Genomic DNA, 13,558 nt, shown 5'->3' with positions numbered 1-13,558 from the left:
GTCCAGAGTAGACTTGTTCACCAGCATAAGTTACCATGGTAACTCATACAAGCTACAGTGATGGAACGGAACTCCCACTTAAATGAGTCAGACAAATCAAAACAAGCGAGGATTCTCCTTAATCCTGCTTCATGGGATACCCCTCTGGTTTCTCGCTCCTCTTCTAACCTTCCCTTTGTGTTTTCTTTCTCTCAGTGTGTGTGGCAGGAGGCGTGGCTTTGATCGCTCTCTCTCCTCTGGAGGTCACACCTGTTCTCGATCACCCAGCTATCACCTGCTCCATAAAAGACGGGTCCACGGCTCTGACAGATAAGTCGGTTTTATTCAGTGGTGCTGTTTGTATATTCTTTGCTCACAGTGATTTCTGTTTTTTTCCCCCAGTGTGTTTTTGATGTTGCGTTTTGTGGTTACTAAATGCTTTTGTTTTTGGGACTTTTGAAGTGTAGTGTGCCCAGCTCCCTCTTCAGACTGCGGGGAATGGGATTGACGCTTCTCGTCTGGCACCCTCCTAGATTTAAAAAAAGTTTGCCTTTTAAGTAAATGAAGGCGGGAAATTCAAAGAATTAGCTGACTGACTTTGTATCTCAACATGTTCAAAACAAGAAAAACTCAATCTCTCTCTCCATCAGGATCTACTGATGCTATCACGTTGTCCTTGGCCTGCCCCTGTCCCCCAAGCAGCCTGCACTTTCTGAAGCTAATATTAGCGTGCGTATGTCATTAATGCTAAAGTCTGTCCAGCTCTCTTCTCTGCATGCCAAGGACAGAGGAGGTTACAGTGAACTCCCCATCCTCAGTAACAGCTGTCACTCCTGTATCTCAGGGGAGAGGCATGCACTTAGAGGAAGGGAGTGAGGAGTGAAGAGAAGGGGGAATGTAAGGAAGTGAGGAGTGAGGAGTGAGGAGGAGGGGGAATGAAAGGAAGTGAGGAGCGAGGAATGAGGGAGAAAGGAGTGAAGCGGAGGGTGAATGTAAGGGAGTGAGGAGGAAGGTGAATGTGAAGGGGTGAGGAGGAGGGTCTGTAGTCCCTTTACCAACACGCCTCTTTTGGTGTTTAGTCTGACCTGACACACACACACACACACACACACACACACACACACACACACACACACACACACACACACACACACACACACACCAATGAATGAACAGTGTGTTTATGTTGCGTGTCAAACGCTCATACAGCAGAAGAAGGTGTTTCTGTACATCACATTAAACTTGATTTTACAGCCGTATGAACTCAGATCTTAAAAACACTTTCTAAGTACAAAAGTGAGTTCAGGCGGCGGATATGTCAGAAAAACATTTGTCATTTGAGACAAATGTTTTTCTGACATATCCGCCGCCAGCACCGAGGGGCCACGCGGCCTCGGGTGCGGGGATCTCAAACCGGTAATGATCCTTCCGCAGGTTCACCTACTACATGATTGTATTATTATTATTATTATTATTATTATTATTATTAGCCTATAGTGAAGAAAATTGAGGATGTGATACATTAATGAAATTGATGGAGATTCATTTTGATTTGTGTTGAGTCATGGCTAGCTGGGAGTAGAAATCTGACACTAAATATCTTCTTTTTTAAATCGGATCAGTGACAAAATTCTGTTCGGTGAGATTTGTGATCATCAAACATGTGACCACCTTTAAGATCCCATAACAACAACAACACTGAAGATAAACTGGTTCAACTGGTGGGGCAGAAGCTGATGAGAGATGACGAGAGTAGGGAGACGACAGAGCAGGCAGTGCAGAGGAGGAGGGATAGAGATAATGTTGAATGTGTGATTTATGAGGTAATGACAGAGAGAAACAGAGAGAGGACAGCCATCCTTATCTGACAGCGCAGTGAATGATGCAGAACAAAATGAGGATCCCATAGAAAAGAGGAAGTATGGGAGAGTACATAAAGCAGAGATAAACACGTTCAAACAGAAAGAGTAATAAAAGAGAGACACTTCGTCTGCCCTGGGAGGAGACTGCACTGTGGTTCTGACAACCATTGATAGCACACCGTCACACTCCAGATGCTCTTAAATAAAATCCCATGGCCATTAAACACGTGATGTAAATCCTGTGACTGTGAGTGATGGACTGTAGGAGGAGTTTCACCTCTGGGGGAGCAGCACCACTTTAATCTATCAAACAAAGAGACTCACTTCATGATTACATCAGCAACAAGTTTGTTAACTCACAACATATACGTTTCTACTTCCTGGTAATATACTGACCATAACAAGGTAAAGCAGGACACCGTTACCATGAGGGCTGGAATCATGTTTTTAACTATTAAGGCCATATATCATGTGTTTTCATCACGGCTGTTCATCGATTAGAGTCTTTAATCGAAATTAATCCCATCTTTAATCACATGTTTGAAATTTAAATAATTTTGCATCTAAAAAAACTGTTAGGCTTTTATTTTGATGATGCAATGCGTCGAAACGTTTAGTCTTTTAAACTATTTTGCCTATAGTGATTCGTGTGCTCCAGTACTTTCTTTGGATCCTGACTGAGAGAAAAAATTTTTTTGAAGGTCAAAGGTCCTTCTCTGAGAGCACTGACCTCTATTTGTGGACTGGCTGAAGCCCAATTCAATCTATTTCTGATAGTACTTTGAGGTTTAAATTCAACCCAGCTTTTATTTTGAAATAAAGTAAAGACATAGTTCGAAGGTTACCACATCAACTTTAGCACAGAAACAGGAAGTAGTTATGGATCACAAACTGACATCAAACAGCTCAAAGGAGCGCTAACAAAGGTCAATGTGTGATGTCATAAGGTCAATGTGTGATGTCATAAGGTCAATGTGTGATGTCATGAGGTCAATGTGTGATGTCATGAGGTCAATGTGTGATGTCATAAGGTCAATGTGTGATGTCATAAGGTCAATGTGTGATGTCATGAGGTCAATGTGTGATGTCATAAGGTCAATGTGTGATGTCATAAGGTGGATATTAATTTGGAGTCGTCAGCTGAGCTGTCTGAGAGTTTGTTAAAGTGAAATGAGACATTCAAAGATGCAGCAGTGTCCTTCTTCTACATCACTGAGACTACAGGGAGACACTGAGGAGGACTATCTACGGTGAGCCTGAAGGGACAAAATAACATAACAAAATAAATTTATAAAATTAATCACGTTTTTTTTTTAAATGCATTAACTTCAGACCTTAGCCCCTCAATGAAATGACTGTCGGCATGGTAACTACCTAACTGTAATTTCCTGTAAAGGATTATTAAAGGATCTATCTATTTATCTGTCTGTGTGTCTGTGTGTCTGTCTGTGTGTCTGTGTCTGTCTGTCTGTCTGTCTGTCTGTCTGTCTGTCTGTCTGTCTGTGCGTCTGTCTGTCTGTGTGTCTGTGAGTCTGTCTGTCTGTGTGTCTGTCTGTGTGTCTGTCTGTCTGTCTGTGCGTCTGTCTGTCTGTGTGTCTGTGTGTCTGTCTGTGTGTCTGTCTGTGTGTCTGTGTGTCTGTCTGTGTGTCTGTCTGTCTGTCTGTCTGTGTGTCTGTCTGTCTGTCTGTCTGTCTGTCTGTGTGTGTGTGTGTGTGTGTGTGTCTGTCTGTCTGTCTGTGTGTCTGTCTGTCTGTCTGTGTCTGTGTGTCTGTTTGTCTGTGTGTCTGTCTGTCTGTCTTTCTGTGTGTCTGTCTGTGTGTCTGTCTGTCTGTCTGTCTGTCTGTGTGTCTGTTTGTCTGTGTGTCTGTCTGTCTGTCTTTCTGTGTGTCTGTCTGTGTGTCTGTCTGTCTGTCTGTCTGTGTCTGTGTGTCTGTTTGTCTGTGTGTCTGTCTGTCTGTCTTTCTGTGTGTCTGTCTGTGTGTCTGTCTGTCTGTCTGTCTGTCTGTGTGTCTGTTTGTCTGTGTGTCTGTCTGTCTGTCTGTCTGTCTGTGTGTCTGTTTGTCTGTGTGTCTGTCTGTCTGTCTGTGTGTCTGTCTGTCTGTCTGTGTCTGTCTGTCTGTCTGTGTGTATAAGAGTACGTCTTGTACTCCAGAATTGCTGTAAAAGCTTCACTTACATTACATTCACTTCAACGTATCTGCTGAACTCAGCAAACACACACACACACACACACACACACACACACACACACACACACACACACACACACACACACACACACACACGTGTGTTTGGCAGTGATGACCTCACTATCACTGCATGTGTGTGTAGCTGCTGTATTGATGCTCCACTGTACTGCAGTCACATGTGACACTGCAGTGTCTTGTACTGTAACACACACACACACACACACACACACACACACACACACACACACACACACACACACACACACACACACACACACACACACACACACTCAGAGTCAGGCCTCAGATATGAACATACGCATACACTACAGAAAAGAGACTTTGATGGTCACAAACACACACATCAGACTTTATGATGCAGTGCTTCTCTCTCTCTCTCTCTCTCTCTCTCTCTCCTCTACCTCGATCACACATACGCACAGTGAAAGTACACACACTGCAGGGATGTTATCATGCCTCAGTAAACACAGCTCCTTCCCAGCTTGACAGAAACACTAGCGGACTGCAGCATAACTTTTTGTGCTGTTACATATACGGTGGGATCTCACTCAGCAGAAAGTCTTCACACTCACACTGTGTGACCTGCACATGTCAAAGCTCTATACAAATGTAATAAAATGTCGATTAGTCTTCCATAATTCTGAAACACAAATCCCAAAGAGGGACTATATTTGTTTTTTCTCCAATATCTGTCAGTACATTGAAATGTAATTTAGAAAAAAACTCAAAGTCGGACTACACACCAAGATCGGTTTACAATTACTTTATTCCTGCATGTTGTTACGGCAACACTGTCCCTGATAGGGTTGTATAGCATGGCTGTCAAGCTAGTAAGGGGGGCAGGTCTTCCTGCCTGGATGAACGGCCAATAGTTGGGGAGCCACCGTCTTGGCAGGTAACAAATGTTTGGGACTGTGAGATGCTTTGTGTTTTTGGACAAGAGACTGTTTATTGCTTCCCTGTTTTAATAACTAAGTCTGTTTACTTATTGTCGCATGTTGAGTGTTATTACATTGAACTGTCACCTGACACGGACAAGAACGCGTTGGTTGGAAGCGAGCAGAGTGAGCTGGTCCAGAGAGTGACGCTCTGCAACCTTACCTGAGAAGACTGCAACTGGTAAGGTCCGTCTCCCTTACCTTAGTTGGCAGCCGCAAACAATCATGCCACGGGCAGCAGATGCCTGGAAGCCCCTGGAAGTGCCTGATTTTGACCCAGAAAACTTCATAAATGTGTAGCATAGCAGGAGTCACGTTGATGTTTGTCTTCAGATAAGACAGAGGGATAGTGGATCTCATTTGTACCAAATCTAAAGAGTAGAGTTTGTACAAATTGTACAGAACTATTCCATATTTTCATCCTTGGACATACAACCAGTCTGCTGCTTGCTAACTTGTTAGCATGGTGTTTTGGTAAATGTATTTGAGCTTGTAATGCGCTTTTCTAGTCTTCTGACTACTCAAATCGCTTTTACACCGCAGGTCACACCTACACATTCACACACTGATGGTAGAGGCTGCTGAGTAAAAATTCCATCAGTTTGAAATAATCCACTGATATACATTCACACGTAGCCGACAAAGCAGCGGTAGCAATTTGGGATTAAGTATTTTTCCCACTCACACATCGGCGATCTGGCTGCAGGAGCTGGGGAACGACACCCCGACCTCCCGGCTGAGACTCTTACCACTGAGCCACAGCCGCCCTTAGGTCAGCAGGAAGAAGGTTCAATATTAACCAGCTTACAGGAGGCATATCGCCTCTTATCATAGCAGTTTCAGACAAACTTCTGTCAATAAATCCAGTCTCCCATATGGTGCACATATATTGGGACAAGGACAGTCGCCTGATCGGACTTTAACTGTTGTTAGCATGTTTATTTAACGTGTTCTTTTGCCATGCAGTTCATTTTTTTATACATAAAAAATAATAATCTGAGAGACATTGTACAGCAAGTTCAGACTCTTAGGCATGGCAGCCCGCACACTTTAGAATGAATCCTTAATGTTGATAACTGAGTCATGAAACCTAATGGTCCTTAAACCTCAGAGAGTGCACAGACTTTCAGACGGTTTCAATACAAATCAGACGACTTCAAGAGCTTCAAAAATACTTGAACGAGTGCCCATGATATGAATTTGAAACAAGTCAAACATTCGTACTCCTCTGGCAGATATTTCCACTTAAAAGCTTCTTTTAGGACTCAGTGACGAGGATGAGATCTGAGACTTCTTGGCTCCCTTCTTGTCCGACTCCCAGCTCAACCACAGTCCATGATTTGTCATCTTAGCACTCAGCCAACTAATGAGTCATTCAAACAGCAACATCCCTATCAGCCCTGCAGCAGCACTGTGGCCACTGTACTGTTAGTGAATACATGTATCTGACTTTAAATAATCAGATCTGAAGATGATACTGTATGCACACCAGCTGCTAACAGATCAATCCCATTAGGCTTGAACAAGAAGTCTTAGCACACCTGCAGTTAACGCCATCCTTTCTCATGTTAGCTACTCACAAACTTGTAGCGAGCCAAATGTTATGATCATGCAAGTTTATGTTTTTAACAGAAAATTTGACATTTCAAGAGATTCTTATTTGAACCAAATCCAGCTACCTATGATCTCTGTTTTGATTCTATCCACTTTGTCGATGTTAGCAGAAGCACAAATCAGACTGTGTTTGGTAAATCCTGGACAGATTACAGCATCTTTAAAAAAGTTAATGAAGCCAACGCCATGTCACCATCTGATTTGTGGACTCTAGATTTATTTGTCCCGGTATTTCTCATTCCTTGTTTCTGGATCATTGGAGCATATCTGGAAGGCTTGTGTTGGGAAAGGGGTTAGCAAGAAAGCTATCAGCTAATGCTAGCTAAATACGCAGGGTTTATTTTTAATCTGCTGTTGCTTAAATTAATTTGAACACTAATTTTGTCTGGCACACTAAAGGTTTGGTACAAACAAACCATGAATAAAATCATGTAACTGAGTGTGTTCTACAACAACAAACCCCTCAAAATGCATTTTGTTCAAGGCCCAGTGACGACGTCATAAACTCTGCTCTTTCATAAATGGCTCCTGATGGAATGATTTTTGACAAGATAAATATCATCATGTATTTAAAAAAGACTTGGGACAACTACATAAACTCTTTTTTTTCCTGCTGAGGTAATACATGAGTTAGGGAGTATCATCATTTTCTCATCCAGATCAATCAAGCCCTTTTCACACATTCTGCCCTCCTGAACATTTCCTGACATTGTCTGGATGAGCTGCGTTTGTATACTCAACTGGATACATTTTTCTCAACCCAACTTTTTCCGGTAATGTTTCCTGCCAGTCCCCCACTCCCAGGGAAAACTCTAAAGTTGGGGTGAGTCGACGTTTAAGGGAAATATCAAGAAAAGATTCCCTGTGAGTGAGTGGGCAGGGTTGATAAGTTTAAATCAAACAACTGTAGGTATCTGGGTGCACATAAACAGGATGCTTTGTACTTTTTCTTGTTTTGTATGCCAGCATGTTTTTTTTCTCCCCTTTTTTGTTTATAGCGTGAATCATGAACCCTGTTGCTTCCTCTGACTTCTTGAATATGTTGAAAACCATGTGGCAACCTCCGGTGTTGAAAAATGAAGCTAATGCTGAAGTGCAAAACCCTGCAGTTCGTTGAGGGTCCGATTGAGTCTGGCTCCAGGAACACCAAAAGTCACATACTGTACAATGCACGCTCAAAGAAAATCAGTTTTTACATAATTAACATGTTTACAGCCTGGTACAAAACAATATCAGCCATTAGTTATTGTCCTCATGGGCACACAATGTACAGGGGGCGCATTTTTTATACAACGCATCCGTTTAGATTTTATGAATTAAGAATGTTATCCATAATTAGGCACGTAGCTGACATGATTGACAGGTGGGCGTGAAAATAAGCCTAAAACCCGCCTCAGCTCCAGCTCTCAGCCTGTCGTTAGGTTGACTGAAAGTTAGACTGAGACAGGATTTCCAACATGGAGACTGCTGCTGATGAGCCTCCAGAGCCCCCTGCTGGAACAGATGGGTGACGTCACTCAGGCTTCGTCCATTTGCACCCCCACCCCAATCCAGCCAGGGAAAATCTCCAGAATGGGAGAATAGGGTGGTAGACATGATTGAAATAAAATGTCAGGGACAGGCTGTCTATACTATACTGTTCTATTACAGTGTAAGTGTGAAAGGCAGCAAGAACAGTTACCCCCCCTGGAAAAAATGGTTGAGGATGAAGGAAACTCCACGTTGGCTTCACATCTCAGGTGCAGAATCCATTTTAAATTCTCTTCTACAGTTTAAATATAAATTTAAAGATAAAGCAGCTCAAAGGATGTCAATGCACTTAAAGCTCATTTATGACACCTTATGAAGGATCATCTTTGCACTACAGCACAGTTCAGCCACAACATTTATTAAGAAAAGAAAAAAGAGGAACTTCTTGAAATATTTGGTGCAGGACAAAATGAGCCTCAGGTTGAGAAATGAAGCAGAACTAAACGTTTGCCCTTCCTGACATGGAGGACAGAGGAGCCTTTGGTTTCCCCATGCATTTCTCAGAGCATTTCTCAGGTTTATTACAGCTCTTCATCGGAGCGGAGGCATGAAATCTCCTCACAGCTCCCACATTACAGCAAAGTGAAAGAGTATGCAACATTCTACTACATAACTATCAAGTCAATCAAGGTACGAGACAAGAGAGGAGGAGATATGAGATGTGATTGAGATGCAAAAGGAAAGAGGAGAAAATATTCAGGGACAGATTTCTAACAAGGACAGAGATAAAGCTGTTCAAAAAAGGAGGGGAGATCCTGCCTGGTCTCAGACTATAGATCTCATTGATCGCTACTGATTGTGACATCCACCCCGACCATCAGACAAGACATGACAACATGTCCATCTGTAAGCTGTTATGTAAATGTATGTGTGTTTGTAGCACTGTTACTGTTGTTACTATTTTATAGATTGCACATCCAGTATGAAGTCTAAGAACATGATGCAGCTGTTCCACTGTGGGGTTTATTTAATCTAAAAGCATTTTATGTTAAATCAACGATCTCCATGATCAATGCTCTGAAATATATTTAGGGAATCTTGCAGCAGTCATTAAAGTTTGAACGCAAACAGCACAGAGAGTTGATTGTTTATGTCCCAACACCCAAATAACTAAAGGCCAACTATATATTTTTACATGAGAGAGAAACAGAAATGTCCTTCCATTGTTGTGCTTATCATAAAGTTATAATTTGACTGGAAAAGCTCTGGACCAACAGGTACAGCATATACACATGTTGATAATGAGAGTCCTGCACTGACTTGTGGTGTATTCACACACGCATACAACAGAAATTTATGAAAATAATTTCTCAGAAATCTCAGAATGTGACAGCAAAATGACAGATTTTCTCATCCCAACTTTCCCCTTGTATAAGCCCCCTTGTTGTCCCAGTGAAGTCAGGGTGAGCCATTGTTGACACAACAGGAAGTATTCAGGAGAATCCATCCAATCAAGCTAGGAGGCCGGCTTGATGACTTTTATATTCGTCAACCGATAAGCGATCATCGTGCACATAGTGAAGCTGATTCATGTATGTTCTTCGCCACTCTTTCATTAAAACTGTAAGTGCTAGGGCCCGACTGATTTTTGGGGCCGATAACCATACGATATCTGGGAGAAATAAAATTCCCATACCTACAGTATATATCAGCTGAAGACCTTTCATTGGTCTCTATTCCTTCAAACTTGTCCTAATAATTACACAACAACAACAAAGCCTCAAGTGTCATCTCCTCAGGACTTGAAGCCCAGGAAAGACTTATTCATGTTGGTGAGGTGTCAGACGTCCACCCAGACCCTTCTTGTCAGAGGGGCTTGGCACAAACCATTAACCGTCTTCAGATGATTGTAGTTAGAGCTCAAAGACAAATGTAACGTTTTGTATGTGTGAATGCCGGGAAAATCTAAACTGGTCCAAGAAAAGGAAACCAGAACCATCTTTAAAGAAAAACTATGGCCTCCAGAGATCATTTTAAACACAGGTAGGAAACCCCTCCCCCCTCTCTTTTTCTAAAATAAGTCTGTCACCTTTCCTTAAATCATATAGTTTCATTCTTGTGACACATAGAAGCTCCTGAGTAAGCTCCATTCATAAAAAAGACTGTAAGGATTGTAGTTGAAGACCCCCGACCCTAATCCAGTGGTTCCTACAGGACTCCCCTTTGGTAGATGAAAATGTCTCCGTGAGGCATGCGAGTTAGTGCTGTAATGCATGTGAAGTTAAGGAACTGGAATATATAACATCCGAGACACCCTGTGGTCAAACATCTGCTGTCTCCTCTGCAGTATTTTACAGGGACACCCATCTCCCCTACACGAAGCGTAGCCTGCAGGCCTATATAGTCACCAGCTTTAAATAGACACACACACACACACACACACACACACACACACACACACACACACACACACACACACACACACACACACACACACACACATGGCTGGAGGATGCGTCCCTGCTTTTGGTGATCATTATCATACCAGCTGTGCATGGGCACATCAAAAAGTACGTGAGACGATACGACAGTCTGACGGTTTATCACAAAGGATTAAAACAAAACAAACACGCAGCCCTGTTCAATGTGCCATCTGTGTTTAGCATCATAACTATCAAACCAATCACCAAGATCTCATCTCTCTGGATCCATGCTGCTAGATCCCTCTTCCTGTGAATGTCATCTCATTAACATGTATGAGGCTGTATTAGGTCATTATTAAACAATGTTACATAAGCCATGACCGTTTTTATTTTGGTGACATAATGGCCATGTGAGGTGATCTGAGGAGCCGCATGATATAAACCGATCTGTCAAAAATGTGTTGTTTGTCTGTTGTATTTTTATTTTCATCTTTATTTTTTATTTTTTGTCTTTGTGTATTTGTTCTCGCTTTAGTTGTCATGTCTGTTCACCTTATCACCAATAATAAATAAATAAATAAATAAATGGTACAATAACCTGGTCATCATTCATTGTGTTTTTTGAAGGAGAAGCACACCCTGTATTTTTCCTACTTCATGGTCAACATAGATAGAATACTTGAGGGTCTTTGAGTAAAAAAAAAAATAGGTTTGTCATTGAATTTTCAGCAGTAGACTGCTTGAGTTTGTCAGTGTTTGCATCATCAAGTCACTTCAACAACTTTATAGTGAAGCCTGATTGTGACTTCTACATTGGTTCTACACCGTCATGAGCACTACACACTGGTTGCGTTGGTGTGTCGGTGTAGCTTTGCAACACTAACAAACGCTCATTCGCAGTGCGACGTCTATGCTAGTGACATCACCAGTTTCAGGTTTCTGCCACATTCTCTGCATGTTGGTGGAAAGGTAACCATGGCGACTGAAACCGACTGAGTGTATTATATGTCGGAGTTGGAGATGATAAATATTGAGCAGCAGTTGATTATTCTGAAATTATCGCCAAGAAATAAGAGAGGAGACATCAGAGGAGATGGAAGTGGGAATGCTGTAAATGCAGGAAATACCTGGAACATTTCTACAGGTAGATTTTTGAGGAGTCCGGCTACGAACATAAAGGCATAAAGTCTCGCTCTGGTCTAAAAGAAAAAAGCAGAATAAGTCACTCTTTCAAAATTATATCAGAATCAAACCCAATCAGGGGAAATGTAGAATCTTGATTCACACTTCAGCATAAGAGGTAAGAGAAGCAGACGACAACTCTCACATCCTGGAGCGCTGACTGCTTAGTGGAGGATCTGTAAAAGTGTGTGCTTTGTATTTGTTGTACAGACTGTGGTGTTACAAGGTAAATAGTCTAGGGCTCTAGGGCGGCTTTGGATCAGTGGGAGTCGGTCGTCTCTCAACTGAAAGGTCGAGGGTTCGAATCCGAAGTCTCTCCTGCTGCTTCATCTGCGGCAATGTGAATGTGTCTGAATGGATGAGTTAATACTGATGGACTCTTTACTCAGCAGCCTCTACCATCAGTGTGTGAATGGATGAGTTAATACTGATGGACTCTTTACTCAGCAGCCTCTACCATCAGTGTGTGAATGGATGAGTGAATACTGATGAACTCTTTACTCAGCAGCCTCTACCATCAGTGTATGAATGTCTATGTGTGACCTGCGGTGTAAAAGCGCTTTGAGTAATCAGAAGACTAGAAAAGCGCCACACAAGCTAAGGTCCATTTCCCTGACACTCTAAGAAAAAAACACACTCATCAACTTTGGAAAAGAAAAGACAGGGACAGATGACGTGTAGCAGTCCTGAGACGATCACTGCCTTCAGTATCTGCCAAGCAGCCAGCCCGTACCAGCTGGACCAAACGTCACTGCAAGGGGTCTGATTGGTCAGGGAAGAGAGGGAGGAGAAAATGTGTAGGAGCTAAACAGCTTTTTTTGGAAAGCAGGTTTTCATATAAAAGGAATTTACTCAGCGTATTGTTGATATCTCACCCTCTCCTGCTTTGATTTTCTTTTCTTTTTGTGTGTCTTGTGAGTTACCCTTATGTAAGAAAGGTGAATGATTTCAAATCATCAGCAAAGAATCTACAAGTGCGAGGGAAGAGAGCTGCTGCCAAACTCCATTTCCCTCCAGCTCAGGACTGTTGCGTGACAGCTAGGCTAACATTCAACTCATTGGACCAGACTCTGCCTCTGGCACGCTGCTAATTTTGTGTTTGTGTTTGTGTGTGTGTGCGTGTGTGTGTGTGTTAATGATAATGATGCTAATACAGCACTAGCTGTCTCCAGGCTGACGCAGCACAACAATGACAGGAAGAAAAAAGAGAGCGAGAGAACTGGTGGAACAACGACTGACAGAAACAGTGACAAAGAATGGGCAATAGGAAAATGTAAATATAGATTTACCATAAATAAAAGTCAAAATAACTAACTAACCTGAGAGATACAGACATGGAGAGACAGTCCTAAAGCTGGTTTACATCAGGACCGTTAGCCGATATTCAAACTGCAGACGCACTTTTCTGTCTGTTTTTCTAAAGCTTATCAAAGGACTAAGTCCAGGAGGATCACATCACACTGCTGCTGGCTGGTATTGGAATCAGCAGCTCTTTATACAGTAATGAAAAACATGTTTAAGTATGCGGTTTCTACACACTGCTGAAAACAACATCAATTATTTACAAGCCACGTCTCTTATCACGCAGAGGAAAAGCCTTCTTAGTGCAGCATGTAAAAAAACTCAACATGAGCATCATATCTATGGTAAATGGACTCGAGCTTATTTAGCGCTTTTCTAGTCTTAAAGCACTTTTTACACCGCAGGTCACACCTACACATTCACACACTGATGGTAGAGGCTGCTGAGTATAAAGACCATCAGAAGTAATTAATCACATTCATACACCCCCGACAAAGCAGTGGGAGCAACTTGAGGTTAAGTGTCTTGCCCAAGGACACATCGGACATGTGGCTGCAGGAGCTGGGGATCAAACCCTC

General features: G+C 42.3%; 1 protein-coding gene across 7 annotated transcripts in view; it reads right to left on the bottom strand.

The window, feature by feature from the left end:
* Positions 1 to 13,558, bottom strand: part of map4l (microtubule associated protein 4 like) — a 103,121-nt gene that overhangs the window by 70,420 nt on the left and 19,143 nt on the right. The gene's annotated exons all lie outside the window — the stretch shown is intronic.

Source organism: Labrus bergylta, chromosome 4 (genome assembly GCF_963930695.1).
Source record: "Labrus bergylta chromosome 4, fLabBer1.1, whole genome shotgun sequence".
Classification (NCBI taxonomy): domain Eukaryota; kingdom Metazoa; phylum Chordata; class Actinopteri; order Labriformes; family Labridae; genus Labrus; species Labrus bergylta.
Note: the sequence above shows the minus strand (reverse complement) of the source record. Positions and strands in the feature narration are given on the sequence as shown.